Below are 14979 nucleotides of genomic sequence, written 5' to 3' on the forward strand. Positions count from 1 at the left end.
GTGTAGTGCAGTGCATCAGCCTATTTACAAGCTATATTATCTGTACAGTATTCTTTAATGTTTATGAGCCTAAGGATACAGTACATACAAGATAGTATCACATGATTTACACATTTATAAAATGGCCTAGAATCTACATCCACATAATAGTATGGTGTTATGGTAGTATGCTTATGTGATGGTCCATGAATAAGTAATTAATTAATTCAAAGGAAATGGCTCCAGGGAGAGGAGAAAGAAATCAGTGGAAGGGTAGTGTTTATAAGTGAGGTAATTACTGGAAATTAATAAGTTAGGAAAAAGCATGAGCGAGAATGAACAGGATGAGGCAATCTGTAATGATATAGCATTGAGGGTTCAGGGTGATTTGGTGATGATGACTGTAACTGATTGTATGATGACAGAGGTTAATCTACAAATGTCATGGAAACACATACATCTGTCTGATTTGCTCATATATAGAACCTATATAAAGAAGATATATGTGTCCCAGTTGTATAGACCCAATGAGCAGTGTTTTTCTGACACTGCTCAGAAAGTTGCTTGATTTGTCGCTAGGCTCTTCTTTGAAAGTCAAATCTAAATCTAGCAACAAAGTCACCAACAAAGTTGGCAACAGTGTTTGTAGGCTATATCACGGCCAGAATTTTTTTCAGTTTTTGTGGAAGTTCAGAAAAAAATATATAGATCTGGCACAAAAAAATCTTAACTCTGCTTGTAAAAATCGGTATAGGCACAAATACATGAGCTTTAGTTGCGGTATAGAGTACTGGTTTTCAAGATCTATTGTTATACTCTGAATTCAATTTACTGTTTTCATGGAACTTGTCAAAAAAAGGTTGCACACGTACGTACCATTGTGGAAAATAAATGATTTCATAACATACAATAGAAACTAGATGCTAATGGTAGCACCTCAAACGCTTCACATAAACGGCTGTTAGAATGAATGAACTACATCTCCACTGTGAGCAGCAGCCAGGTATTACAATCTAAAATAAACATACAGAAGGCTTTTGTTTTGAACTGAATCCTTTCTTCTAATCCCAGGGAACTGCAGAAGCATAACCACAACCAAATTTTGCAACACAACCAGACAGTTGCAGAGGATTTATATGCAGTCACAGGCAGTATTTTGTGCTCACAGGAATTAAACACTGTAGTCCTGCCTGTGCAGAGCATTCTGTCAGCACTGAGTAGGACAACTGGCTAACAGGAACTGCAATTCACCTGCTCTCTGAGATGCAAATTACTTTCTGACGCACACAGACGACAGAATCTCAAACACGGGTCACTTCAGTCTGCTGCCCTTTTATGGCATCAGATAATCATTAAAACTATCACAATTCTGACATTTTAAAGCTAGAATGTGTTCATTCAGTCATGAACCCTCACGTCATACCACAGGGCTTGCTGAGTGATATTTACTTGTGAAGCGAAAGGGGGAAAGAAGCAAACAGCCTCTTCGTTGTATGCAGCCCTTGCGCCCACACCGGTGCCAGGGATTCGGTGTACGGTACGCTAAACATGACCGGTCAGACAGCCCGCACAGTGGGCTTGATTTCCCCTGACAGGCTCCAGTGGCGGTGGACTCAGCCCCCGTCAGCCTTATGAACTCTCCGCTGACCTCCGGGGACATGCCGCCAGTTAGCCTGGTTCCTTCTTAGCCAGAGTGTGACAGGGCGGTTGATTAGGACCAGCCCCCGCGGTTTAAAAAACCACCGCATGGGCCTGCGCGGTCTAGTCCCGAAAACACCAATACTCCTGGCTTCTATTTGCTTTGGAGACATGGGGAGAGGATGACAGGGAGATAGGAGGACAAGGAACCCAACTTTTAGATTTTTTTTTCTTATCAGACTGACCTAATCATGAGATTAGACCCTAATATGCAAGCTGAGCACGAAGAGGTATTTGGTTTAAATAGACCACAGGTGGGCTTGATGACCAAACTGTCCTCAATCTTGTTCCTGGTGCACTGCAGGGGTTTTATGCTGGTTGTCATTGCTACTCAGCATCTAATCAGTCTATGTAAGCACCACTGACTCACTTCACATTATGTTTTGCGTCTGAAATATTAATTCAAAGGTGATTCTAACAAAAAACCTTCAGTCCAGAATCAGTCCCCTGATCTACACTGGCCCATCAAGGGTCAAGACAGATCCTCAAGATTTAGTGGCCATTTTGTATGGTGGTTTATTTTCGGAAGTATTCAAGAATGAACAACGCATCCCATCTAATTTGTTGTGAAATGATCTGCAGCACAGAAATTGTTTTATGTCATCTGCAATGTTCTTCTTTTTTATGACCAAATGCTTATATGCATAATTGAGAGCTCTTGTTGATTTCTGCACTGTAATTTTAACACGACTGTATGGTAAATGGACTGCATTTATATAGCGCTTTTATCCAAAGCGCTTTACAATTGATGCCTCTCATTCACCAGAGCAGTTAGGGGTTAGGGGTTAGGTGTCTTGCTCAAGGACACTTCGACACGCCCAGGGCGGGGTTTGAACCGGCAACCCTCCGACTGCCAGACAATCGGTCTTACCTCCTGAGCTATGTCACCCCCTGTATACTGAAACAACTTTGCCACCATAATGAAAGTCTCAGTGACCATATCAGAACTGGTGCCTGTGAATGGACAGGCTTCACGGAGAGAGTTATATTTAGAGACTGGGTGGTAAAATAGAGGGGAGAGGAGATGTATGCTGAGAAGAACTGCTCTGCTATCTCAAAATATTCAGTCAGGGTGGGAGCATCGCAGATACCTTTTCAGCTCGCTGGGACAAATTAACCTTCCTGTCCAAAATAGTATAGAGACTGAAAAAGAGGAAACACTGGCCTCTTTATTTCATCCATCATCTTTATCTCTCTCTCTCTGTCTCTTTCATGATTTTTCTCAGTTTCTCTCTACTCAGCCACCTTTTATCTGTGAGTTCAGACTTGTATTCGTAGTAGATTGCCAGAGATAATAAAAAAAATAGATTATCTTTTCTAATTCACACAGAAAGCAGTGTGAAGTACTGGGTAGGAACTCTATCTGCAGGCAGTGAGTCTGTTTCCTCCATGGTGTGTTCCTGTGTTTACAACTAAGGTTCCACACCTCTGTTTTAATGGGAAAAAAAAAATTGTTATTGTCTGATCTGTTCTCTGGTGCAGACCTAGTGCTTTTATTTTCAATTTTTTTTCGCATATGATTCCTTCAGAATGGAGTTACATTTCATAATTTGATTTATGGCATAACAGGTGACTTTAGTGAGCAGTAAGTTTGGACTCACGGTCACTGAAACAGAACCATTTAAAATAAATAGTTCAGTACAGTTCTGACCGACGTTAACATCACTACACATCAATGTGATGCACTAGCATTTGCAGAAATTTTGTGATATGCGCCAATGCCAGTGCATTGTAATCAAGAGATCTGTTCTTCCAGCTTTCTTTTTTCTTTCTTACCCCACACAATGGTTTCCTTCACATATGTTTGAAGAACTATGTTTTTTCCTGCTAAAAATCAAATGCTTAATAAATAAACATTACTAATCATCTAATTCATGACACGTTATTGATGCTGCCCCATATCCTGAACCCAGGGAGGCCCCTGGTGCAGGCTTGATTTTGCTTGTTCTACTGAGTGAGCAAGTGTTCGAAAATTGCGCATTTCCACAGAGGGAGGGAAACTGCAGAGTCAGCCCTGTTCCAAAGAACAAATTATCATTGCTGGCTGACTCTGTGAAATAGCAAACTAAGAGTTCTCATTTAGGAGATGTTGCTCAACACTTTTGAGAAAAAAAAAAGAAAATAGAGAAACAACATCTTCCTCTCTTTCGAGTCCGAGGTTCTGGCAGCCATCTAAAGGTCTGTGCTGTGATGAGACGGCAGAATTCTCAGGCAAGGACAACAGTTTCCTGATTGGCTGTTTACCATCTCGCACCGGCAACGACTCAACAGTCTGACCGTTTTCAAAACTCTCGACCGCTGTCCTTAAATTTTCCATCAACACCCCCCACTGCTTCGACAGAACGGAGCTGGAGAGCCGAACACATCACGCTCGGCCATAATTTGGCAAAACACAAAGTTAATTACGCTACCTTCTCCAGCTGTCAGGAGCCGGGAGCTGCTGAACCACAATTATTCACTCTGACAGGTGGCCAATCACGGGTCACGGATCTGTTCGGGGGCGTGACTAATAGACAGTAACAGGACCTGTCAGTCATGTACAACATTCCACAGGCCTTCTGTGCTAATACTTGAGAGAATTTTTTTAATTAATTAATACACATAATTAGATGCCCGAAAGAGTTCTGTCTATACAATTAAACAAAACAGGTTGCTGGCAAAGACTGGTCACTTGTAAAGTGGCAATCTCCAATTAGACTGCTAAAAATAACCTCTAAATATCTTGGGTGACTGTAATGCATTTAATTTGTAGTGATGTTCTGTTGATGATACTATTAACTTGAGGAGTAGGGAAGCATGTTCCCAACACTCTTATTTAGCTATCCTGCAGGATAATAAAAGGCAGCTAGATTAGTATTTCTTTTTTCATTTGATAACAAAATGAGAATTGTTAACAACAACAGCCTCCGAAAAACTGTCAATGAACAATAACACTATAAATTACATTTAATGAAATTATGGTCCTTTTCTCGAACTCATTTCCATTTTCAAAGAAGCATGACATAATGCATCATGAGGCATCATCCTGAACGTGATAATTTCTGAAACCCAAAACTGAAAATTGATCCCTGCACTGCCATCTCGAAATTCTGATAAGTGCACACTGAACTCAAGGCACGAAACCTGAAATATATTGGTTATCTGTAATTACCTACCACAGTCTGTATACAGTGCATATCTCAGATTTTTGCATTCGACCAGAAAAGCACTCCCAAAGCAGGTTAATACACAACAGCTAAACTAGGTCAAGAGAAAATTATGCAACTGCACAAGTGGTGCCAGAAAGCCTATTGGTGGCTCTGACGACATTGTTAACCTGCTTGGGCAATTTCAACTTGGCACCGTTGTTTACCTTCTTTAAAAAAAAAAAAATGGAACCTAAGATTGTTCATTATAAAGTTACACAGAAGTATAGTTTCTAACTGTTGTCTTACATCCAATTTCTGCCTGTGGATTTTACATTTTCAGGAAGAATCCAATAGACCTTTAAAAGTGAACTCCAAGGAAAGGATTTATCTGGACATAAATGGCACACACATCAGCAAAATCGGCCTGACTAGCCTGATTTGCAAATCCTAGGCACAATACATTCGCCCAAATCCTTCGCTGTCCTGTAGCAACATGCTTTTAAATGCCATCTCTCCCAATTCCCTACGCTCCTCAAATGCTCATCTCATATTCACAAGAGAACTAACAAGCTGACCTACTTCCAGACACAGCTTCCTGGTTTCAGTTAAAATGCACAGCGGTACAGCAGTCCCCATCAGCGCAATAACTTTTCCCTCCATTTTACCGTATACTTTGCCTGACCTTCTCCTTTAATTACAACATTTTTCATAATAATCAAAATACAACATGCAACAATATCTAATTATAACTATATGTTTTTAAGATTTCAATGACCATTCTTGAAGGTAAGGTCATTGGTTTGCAATGTCAGGAAACCCATCTGTATTTTTTTATTCTTTCAACTTTTCTGTATTAGCATGATCTGAGAGACCTCGACAGTGAAATCCTCTGATAAATGGATACAACTGAAAACTAGGTGTCAGGTGAGAACTAGTTCACAGAACTGCTTGGTTCATTGTTCACCAAATCAGTGGTCAAAAATCATGACGAGGTATACTGATGTTATCGACTACTGTCTGTCATTTCAGATAAGAACTTAAAGGCTAATTTATGCTTCGGAGACAAAGTGTCGTACAACAAAGTGTCGGCCGACAGAACTTTGTTGCACGACGTTTTGCACTTATAGTTCAGCGACAGTGTGCATTGTTACTATAGCAACCAGACGCCAAGCCCAGCAGAGGTTTGTTTACATTCCGAGAAAAATGGCAGCGCCACTAACGTTTCTTTGTTGTTTCATGGTCTCGGTAGTCGGCACTTGATGCAGAATCGTAGATGTGAGGATATTTCCTCACCTCTTCGGCCAGCTTCTCCTCAAACCCGTCCATTTTGCTAGCTAGCTAGCTATGCAAAACCATCTTCATTCATAAAAACAAGTAGGTAGTACACTAGCAACGTCGACATGGCAACCTTTTTGCCTTCGTTTCAGCCATCCAATCACAGCTGTGACACTTATAACAGCGTCTGCAACCTTACAAAAATCAGCAGGTACACAACATCCGTCGCCGACCCTCTAAAAGTGTCAGCTTGACCTCAAAACTGTCGAAGTTGCATCATTTTTGTCCCTCAACATGTCGTGCGACACTTTGTCTCCGAAGCATAAATTAGCCTTAAGAGCATCTGCAAAAAGACTGTGATGAAATGATATGGCGAGAGCTGGCACTCTGAAACACGTCTTTGAAGGTGGAGAAAGAAGCTCTACCCAAACGCTCCATTACCGACCTCACCCATTTCCGCATCTACAGTGCAGCGCATAGAAAAATCAATAGCGCTACTTAGAGGAGAACATTTGGGAGCCCTCTCCTTGAACATGGATTGTGTTTGATCCCTATGTGCCATTGGCTACACAATCTCAGGTGAGTACAAAGAGACAGAGGAGGGAAAGGGGAGATTAGAAGAGAGCGAGAGAGAGGTGATGATGTTCCATTTCTTTCAGATAGACCCTTTTTCTCTTTTCCTTCAGATATTTTTGACAAAATTAATTAGTGCCAGTGAGCAAGAAGTGTCTGTGGATCTGCAGCCTGAGAGTGCAATTTGGATCTATCAGAGAATTTCTCCTGAGCCTGCATCTCTCCACTTCAGAGAGTGAAAACAGGAAAGAGAATGAGACGGGCGATACGTTTTTCTCACTTAGAGTGTTTGTCTTTCATTTTTCCTTTTCCTCAGAGGGAAAACTTTTATTAAACACAATTCTGAACCCCCCACAACTTCTCTCACATTACATCCATTAATTAGTCTTCAATAACGGTCTTTTACCTGTATTTTTGTCTGCAAATTATTTCCCAACTAAAGAACCAGCATTTTGTTTGCGGTCAGTAGCTAAAAGAAATCATTTGCATTTGATGTTAGATGCTGTGTGTGGTACTGTACTACCAGGCAAGTATCAATGACCATTTTACCTGAGGGTGTACAATGGATGTTGTGGTAACACTTTACTCAAAACCTTCGACATGAGGGTCATGCACATGACATAACTGCTGTCACAAGATGGCACAACAGATGATGTCAGCTTATGTCAAATGGCATCAAACTCTCATACTTTTATCAGTAAATCTTATGACAGTAACAACTGTTTTAACATTTACAGATGAACGTAATGCTAGATATTAATGAAATATTTTACTTTTTTCCCCAGTGAAATATTCCCATGATATTCATGCCATTTTGTTTTGCAGGTTCATCGAAATGTTGTATCGTTCTTATTTATTTTTAAATCAAGCCTCATTTTCAATCTACTAAAGCTTCACCACACAAGACTCACCGGGCTAAACGAGTGTTACTACATTTGAGTGTTTATTTTTTTTAAATGACAGGAATGCGCTTCTCTCAACTTCAGACACATGCACACACTCACACTGCTTTCCGGTTCTGCAAAGTGTCATGCTACTAATTAGAAGCGTAACCACCGAACACGGTAATCCTTTATTTTAAATTCAAGCTTGCGGGGGTTGTGTGCGAAAGAATGCATTATTTATCGCACAATAAGAAATATGTTGTTATCAAGCAAAACTATAATTAAGTAATTACACTCAGGGAACACTGTAATGCTGCTGAAAATTAGTGTGCATTGTTATGCATTGCTGCACACACAGAAAATATTGTCCACAGTTATCAATTAATGGTGTGTCTTGGTTGACTAAAGCTCAAGCTTTAACAACCCCACGCTTGCCCGTTAGAGAAAATGTAATTAATGCCTCCTCAGAGAATTTTAATGTTTTTTTTTTGCTACTAATTAACATGCAAGATGTTTGTATGTTAAACACAATTTTTGCAGTATTTCACAGCTCAAAGATAATAAAGCAAGCTGCTTAGTCTGCAATGCTAGCCATTTCAAATCTCATGCAATGCAAACTGTTCACACTGTGTTCATTTATTTTGCCCTACAAGCAAACACACAGTGGCCCACAAACACCCTGCCTGCCACAGGTTGCTGACACTCAGATTCAAATTTCGAAGTTGGCTCGAAATCGAAATTCTCGAAATCGATTGCCGTTTCTCTCGAAACCGGTGATTTTCTCGAAGTCTGAGGCTGGGTGGGGAGGAGCAACTTCCTTTCTCTGTGAGCTGATTGGCTGCAGCTGGTTTGATTTGGCTCACCTGTGGGTGATCAGCCACAAACCTTAAAAGCCTGGCTTTCTGGCTGCTCTGTTGGCTCAGAGTAGCCTTGCTTGTTGGAGGTTCAATAGAGGCGTCTGCTGCTGTTCTCAGTCTGGTAACTTGGTATGGGTATAGATTGACAGGTAAAAAGAGGAAGTTAAGAAAATGTGAAGTTTATAAAGACAAAAGTTCAAGTGTAGATAAAAGCAAAAAGATGAAACCAAGGTGATATGCAGTTTGCTTTATTTTTGAGAACATTGTCAGTTTTGACATGTTTGTCTTTTAGAATCCTTTCAAGTGGCAGCATAGTTTTATTTTAGTCCCCTGTAGGGCAACATAAACATTATAAATGGTGTATTCTCTGTATCCCAAGGGGAATGTAACACTAGCACTACAGATAAGTGGAAAATGATGGCTGGATCTCACTAGAATCAGGCCCTTAATCCAATGTGTAGCAGAACAGAAGCGAGACCAAGCCTCACGCTTTGATCCGAACGGACAGAAGCGTGCCCGATTTAGTGGTCCATTTCCCATCCCTCCCTCTGCTGCAGTCTAGTTCAAAGCTGTTCTGGCTCTGCTCAAGTGCTTCTTTTCATCAACTACTGGTCTCCTGAAGGGGTGGAGGGGAGAGGACTGAAACCCCCCCCCCCCCCCCCCCCCCAAAAAGATCTTGCTTCACCCCTCTTCCCCACCCCCCAAAAAAATCCCATCTGCCCCTGGGTGATGAGATTGAGCTGCAGTAATTCATGTTATCTCTATTGTATTTTAATGACTTTCAGAGTTTCTCCATATTTGGCTTGTTTTTAATAAACAAATATGGGTAAGGACACCATTGTACAAACTGAACATCTACTAATGAGAGAATATTCAGACTAAAGCAACAGTGGTATTTTTTCCACCCATCAAAAGGCAGTGCATTTAAACTGTAGATTACCCACTTCAAAATGTTTTTGGAGTGTTTACAAGCTGTTTTCCAGTCTAGGGAAAGGCTCCAGGCCATTCTGGTTAAAATTCTGGCTTGTTAACTTGCCGCATCCATTTAAATTGGACCATATCGATAACTCCAGCGATTCCTAAGAATGTGATGTCACTGAAGGTGCTCATTTGTGAGGAATGTCTAGATCAGCAGTCTCCAACCCTGGTGCTGGAGAGCTACAGGGTCTTCCATAGTGACTCTGCACTTCATGAATCAATTAGAGCAGTTGATTAGTTAACTCAACTCACCTGGTGTCTTGGGTCTCAATTAGGTGCTGATTTTTTAAGGTGAAAACAAAAACCAGCAGACCCTGTAGCTCTCCAGGACCAGGGTTGGAGACCGCTGGTCTAGATGCTAAAGTTGCTTGTTCTGAGTGGTGTCAATCTGCTCCAGGAAGTGAGGCCTCAACAAGCCCACAGATGCTGTACAGAGGATGGTGGAGTTCTGGCATAACTGGGTTCAGTAGATGCTGGTCAAGATTTAGCTTCCTAGCTGAAGTCTTTGTGACATCATAACCGAGCTGAGTTGTCTCTTCAGAGTGAGGGCGGTTATACCCTTATGGCTATGCATTGGTCTTCATGTACTGCTCAACTCTTTCACGCATACACTGTACACGATATATGCATGCAGATACACATGTAGGCCACACTTGCAAGGAAGCATCTGTATACCTGTGTGCGCACACACCTGCTGATGCATGGACAGTGCACGCAGATATGTGCACCGAGGAAGCGGAATCTTCAGGGCTCTACAAAGCAGTCTCTGAAGGAAGCTGTTCATGCTGCAGAATGTATGAGTCAGAGCAGTCTGGACCAGCTCTAAGGCTCAGGCCAGATATTAATGCTTGAATGCACTGTGAGAACATTATGATTATACTTGGAGCTCATTGTGCAGTGATCCTCAGACACCTGGGTTTACGTGCCTCCCTAGAGACTGGGGACTTTCACTTACCTGATGCACCCATTCAATCCTGAACCTAACTACAGGTAAAGGTCTGGTAAAAGGTTAGCTATCACTGTACAGTAATGGATATCTTGCATTTTGCATTTATGAGCTTTTACCTCAAATTACCTCAAGGCACTTCAGTGAAGTGGGGGGAAATGTTGCTCAACCACTAATGTGCGTGGCAGCCATTTTGTGCCAGGACACACTCTATATGCTAGTTTAGCTGGGGGATGGAGGTGATATTGAGCAGAGAAGTGAGAGCTGTCAGCCTGTTTATCAGATCATCACCTGCAGTGAAGTACCAGAGACTCTAGTGCTTCCTCAGCCCCTGCAGTGTCAGGTACAGACCAATCGATCGGTCTTCCACACCCTCATTCAGGGTGTACTGTCACTGCAGTCACCCAAAACATATGTTAAAGAACTACAGGATTTTGCTCTTATGGTTGCAGTTTCCATAAGACACAACTTACTGTATCTAAAAGGTAAATTCTACTAAACGATAAGAAAACGACCCTTTCTTTGAAAACACTGCAGCTTGTTTCAGAGATTACCTTGTCTGTTCCCCAGCCACACCACCATTTTAGTGAGAGGAGCCTCCCTCAGTCATGGCTAGCTGGATTTGGTCCTACGCCTGAACCACAGGTTGCCTGGAAATGGTGAAACCTGAGTGGGTACAGCAGACTGCCAGAGAGGCCTGAGTTGTTCCAGTTGGGTAGTAAAATTAACACCAACAATCCCATTCATTTCTTCAGTACCGCTCTCCCATGGAGCTGGTGAAAATAACACCAACCCCATTCCCTCCAGAGCTGAACATAAAGCTTTATTTAACCATAACCAGGAGGTTGCATGACAAATATTTTTGAAGGGAGACCTGGCCAAAGTAGCCACCCTAAAATACTGTAAAGTTTGAGTTAGAACTTTTCTGTAGGTCACAACGGCTCCCTACATTAAAAAACAATGACATTTCACAGCACTCCGAACAATCAAGTCCCTGAATCAAGATTGAACAACTCGGGAAGATTAAAAGCACTGCAATCAGTGAAGAGATCAGTGATGAGAAGGCAGTTTATCAGGCATTGATTGATAAATGAGTGCAGTTTCCTAAAATCGGGGACCAGCCCAGCATTCACTGAACACAGCAGTGGCGCAGCTAAAACAAGCCTGATCTACATTTACCAGCATAAGGCTCCTCCAAGCCCACAGTTTATACCCAGAGACAGAATGCAGAACTACAAACACTCAAACACTGGCATAGAAAAAACATTCCACACTGCAAAGGACTGATTTTCTTTTTTTCTCCCTTTTCGTTTGAACTCTGCTGCTTGGTGTTTTTTTTAAAGTACATTCATGTTCTTTTGGAGTCTGTGCACTAATGTTCTTTTGGAGTGCATGAGCACATTCTTTTTGAACAGTTCATTTAATATACCCAGTGAGGTTTTTAAGCCCATATGGGTAGTTCACCACCCCTACATACTTTTTTTTTATATACCGTTGTTATTGCACAGCTTATGTTTGTGTGAATACAACAAAGTGATTTAAATCTCTCTGATTTCTGTTTGTGACGATCCCTTGGGCCCCTTAATGAAAGCTCCCAGAGACACAAAGCATCCAGAAGTCGACCACAACAGATACCGTATGAAAAAGTTTGTAGTCGCACAGGAAATGCTGAGAGACAGGAGATGGGGGGAGAAACGGAGCAAACGATAGTGACAGAGCAGTTTGCTTGTTAACTCGCAACCTATTCCTCCTACTGTGGGGATGTGGGCTACATCTGTTTATCCCGCTAAGCCTCTGGGTTTAATGTAACTGCCACACTGACACCCAGTATAAATCCAGCAGTCTCCAAAGCCTCAGAAATGCAGTTATAGAAAAGGTATAATCCCTCATAGTCTCTTGCGCCTTCTGGGCTCTCACAGGTATGAATGCAGTCACATTCTATTACACTCAAGGGTTAGTTCTATACATGTCTGTTGTAGTCATGTGACTACGTCCACCCCTACCCACTGAGTGTCCCAGCTCTGCAGTCGCCTCCCAGACGACACACAGGCTGTAATACTTCTTGGGAGGCACAGTGCGACAGCAACAGCTATCGCAAATGAATCCGTCAAAGCAAACTTTGGTTTGGGGAGGTCTACATGGCCTGTTTGAAGTAAGTCGGGCCTCTGTTTACCTGGTCACTGCAATCTATTTCCCTTTGTGGGGGGAAAACTCTACGGCAGGGGTACTTAAATCTTGCTGCTGGCTTTCATTCCTCAGCCTCTATTCAGGGACCAGTTTGAACCTGATGCACCCGGTGAGTTTAATCTTGGGACAATCAGTGACATTATTGGACTATGGACTACCACACAAGAGAACTATCAGTTCTAATGACCTTGAGGGCAAGGTTTCATTTCCCTGACCTACATGGCAGAGAGCCCTGAAGACTTTTTTTTTTTTTTTTTTTGTAAATAAGTGAAGACCATTAAAATTCAAAGTAAATATTCCAGTATTTTCTGGGGACAAAACCAGCTTAGTCACTGCTTTAGAAAAGTAAAATGTAAACGATGAGACTGCCGCTGGGGGCTGCTGCTGTCTTGTGGCCTGTGAAATTGCTTATCGGTGACTGATTAAGAAAACCGAACTGCTCTGGTTCTCACTCCTGCGAAAGGAAAGATCAGATCGGTAACGGCTGTGAAGGGGAAGCTCAGAGGTTTGCCAGCAGGGTAACTTATTCCTTAAAATGCCTAATCCTTTCTAGTCCCAAATGATGACCACCAGAACTGCTCACGGGTATCACACAAAGAAATGGAATCCGTTCCTGAGTGAACAAAGCCATTGAAACAAGAAATATAACCCATAAATGTATAATCTGGTTGCAGGAACCAGCTACTTTTGAGACTCATATGAGACTTAGGCAGCTTACTGTGCTTATAATATGTTATTTAAAATGGAACCAGATCAAACTGCATTAAAATTGACCATGTTCATCTAAATCTCAAATGGCAGTAATTTCCAATCCCACTGAATCTAGATGAGTCGGGTGGGCTAGTCCACCTTGACATGCGGGGGGATGCTGGGATGCTGAAGGGAGGGGTCTGGTGCAAACAGATTGAGATGAGTTTATCCCTCAGCCACAACTCCCCCTGTCCTTCCTTCTCCTCTGGGAACTCTTAGAGGTTAAACCTAACCAGAGGTTAAAGGTCACAAGACTATTCTTGGCAGGTGGAATGTCCTTGCCTTCAATGAATGTGTCAAATTTCTGTGAAAACGTTAATTTATCATGCAGTAATTTTAAGTGCTACATCATGCATTTGACAACTCTGACTGGGATTTTAAAAAAGCATTCATGACCATTTACTGTAGAAACCTCCATGTACTTTTGCCTCAATGCTGAGCATCAAGTGAGAATGGGTGGAATCGGGTATGTGCTAAACTGCACTCTGACCCAGGAGTGCAGTACAAAGACTAGCCAGCAGGGGGTACTGAGTGCATCTGTCCCCTAACAAAGCATGGCATCATAGACTGAGACAGTGAGGGGAAGGTATAAGGTCATGTGACTGAGTACAAGAAAATACTACTGTAGCTGCAGCGGTGATGCGTAGGTTATATTATAAGAAGCATCATTATCAATTGTCCTGTAAATGCACCTTGCGAACCCCCTCCAATCACGGGATTGAAAAATCAATAAGACGTCCCAACAGGCGTGACATCATGGTGCAGAGCAGTGGGATTTACTCTCTCTGGTGAAGAGCAGCCAGATCATGCTGCATTTGTTTTTCCTTAAAAAATAAGCATATTGATCTGGACTGCAACAGTACAGTGATTTCCTATCATGCAATCTAATGAAATCGCCTCTCTAAATGCATAATTAACACCACATCTCCACTGCATTACACAGAATTCAAAGCTGAACTGGGAGAGTCCACACCTTTGGATGATGGTTCAAGGCGAGCATGGCGCCCAAAACAAAGCAGTTTTTAATTTTAAAGAAGAAATTAATGAAATGCCCAGTTCTCGCACTTCCCTGAAATGGAGGGACTTCCTCTTGCTGTCCCAATTGGTGCAGAGAACGCCATGCCATCCTAGGCTAAAACGGTGTGTAAATTGTGAGCACGTTGCCCTGGCTAACATGCTGTATAAACTGCAGTTGGTGCCTAGTCAGCAACAGACAAGGGAGGCTGAGAAACCAGTTTTTTTTTTTTTTTTTTTTTTTAAATTCAAAAGAAAATCCGTCTTTCACAATCAAATTTGAATGCAACCAATCTTTGTGGACCTTGCCGTGTTTTCAATTAGACCAAAGAGATTTAAAAAGCAAATCTGCTGGTGAGTGATTCTCATTAATTAGCGAGCTTGATAATCACAGAAAATGAGCAAAAACACTGGGAACAATTCATCTGTTTTTTAAGGATCCTCTGCCTCTCTTGCGTGTGACACCCATGCACAGCCTGGATATAAAAATGAAGCAAAACCTGCATATAAAGTCCCTGCTTCTGCACAGAAATGCAGCACAGTGCAGTATCGCACAGTGAGAAGCACGCTTACCCAGCCAGCAGTGTCAGGGCTGCCACAGCGATGCTGTCATTTCCTTCCCCTTTGTTTCTATGGCGATCTTTCTGCCTCATTCAACCTGCTCCCGCTGCTGAGAAGCAGTATTTCAGCCTGTTCATGACAAGCCATAA

The 14979-nt window shown here is 42.0% G+C and overlaps 1 protein-coding gene across 2 annotated transcripts in view; it reads right to left on the bottom strand.

Annotated features, from left to right (window-relative positions):
* The window catches only part of mtus2b (microtubule associated tumor suppressor candidate 2b), a 65416-nt gene that overhangs the window by 41682 nt on the left and 8755 nt on the right, over nt 1-14979 (bottom strand). Inside the window, exon 1 of one of the 2 annotated variants that reach the window (XM_035385096.1) lies at nt 14843-14964. The exons of the other annotated variant lie outside the window; for it this stretch is intronic. The gene's annotated coding sequence lies outside the window, so the exon portion shown is untranslated. Of the gene's footprint in view, nt 1-14842; nt 14965-14979 lie in introns of those variants that run through there. 2 annotated transcript variants of the gene reach the window in all.

Source organism: Anguilla anguilla, chromosome 12 (genome assembly GCF_013347855.1).
Source record: "Anguilla anguilla isolate fAngAng1 chromosome 12, fAngAng1.pri, whole genome shotgun sequence".
NCBI classification, from domain to species: Eukaryota; Metazoa; Chordata; class Actinopteri; order Anguilliformes; family Anguillidae; genus Anguilla; species Anguilla anguilla.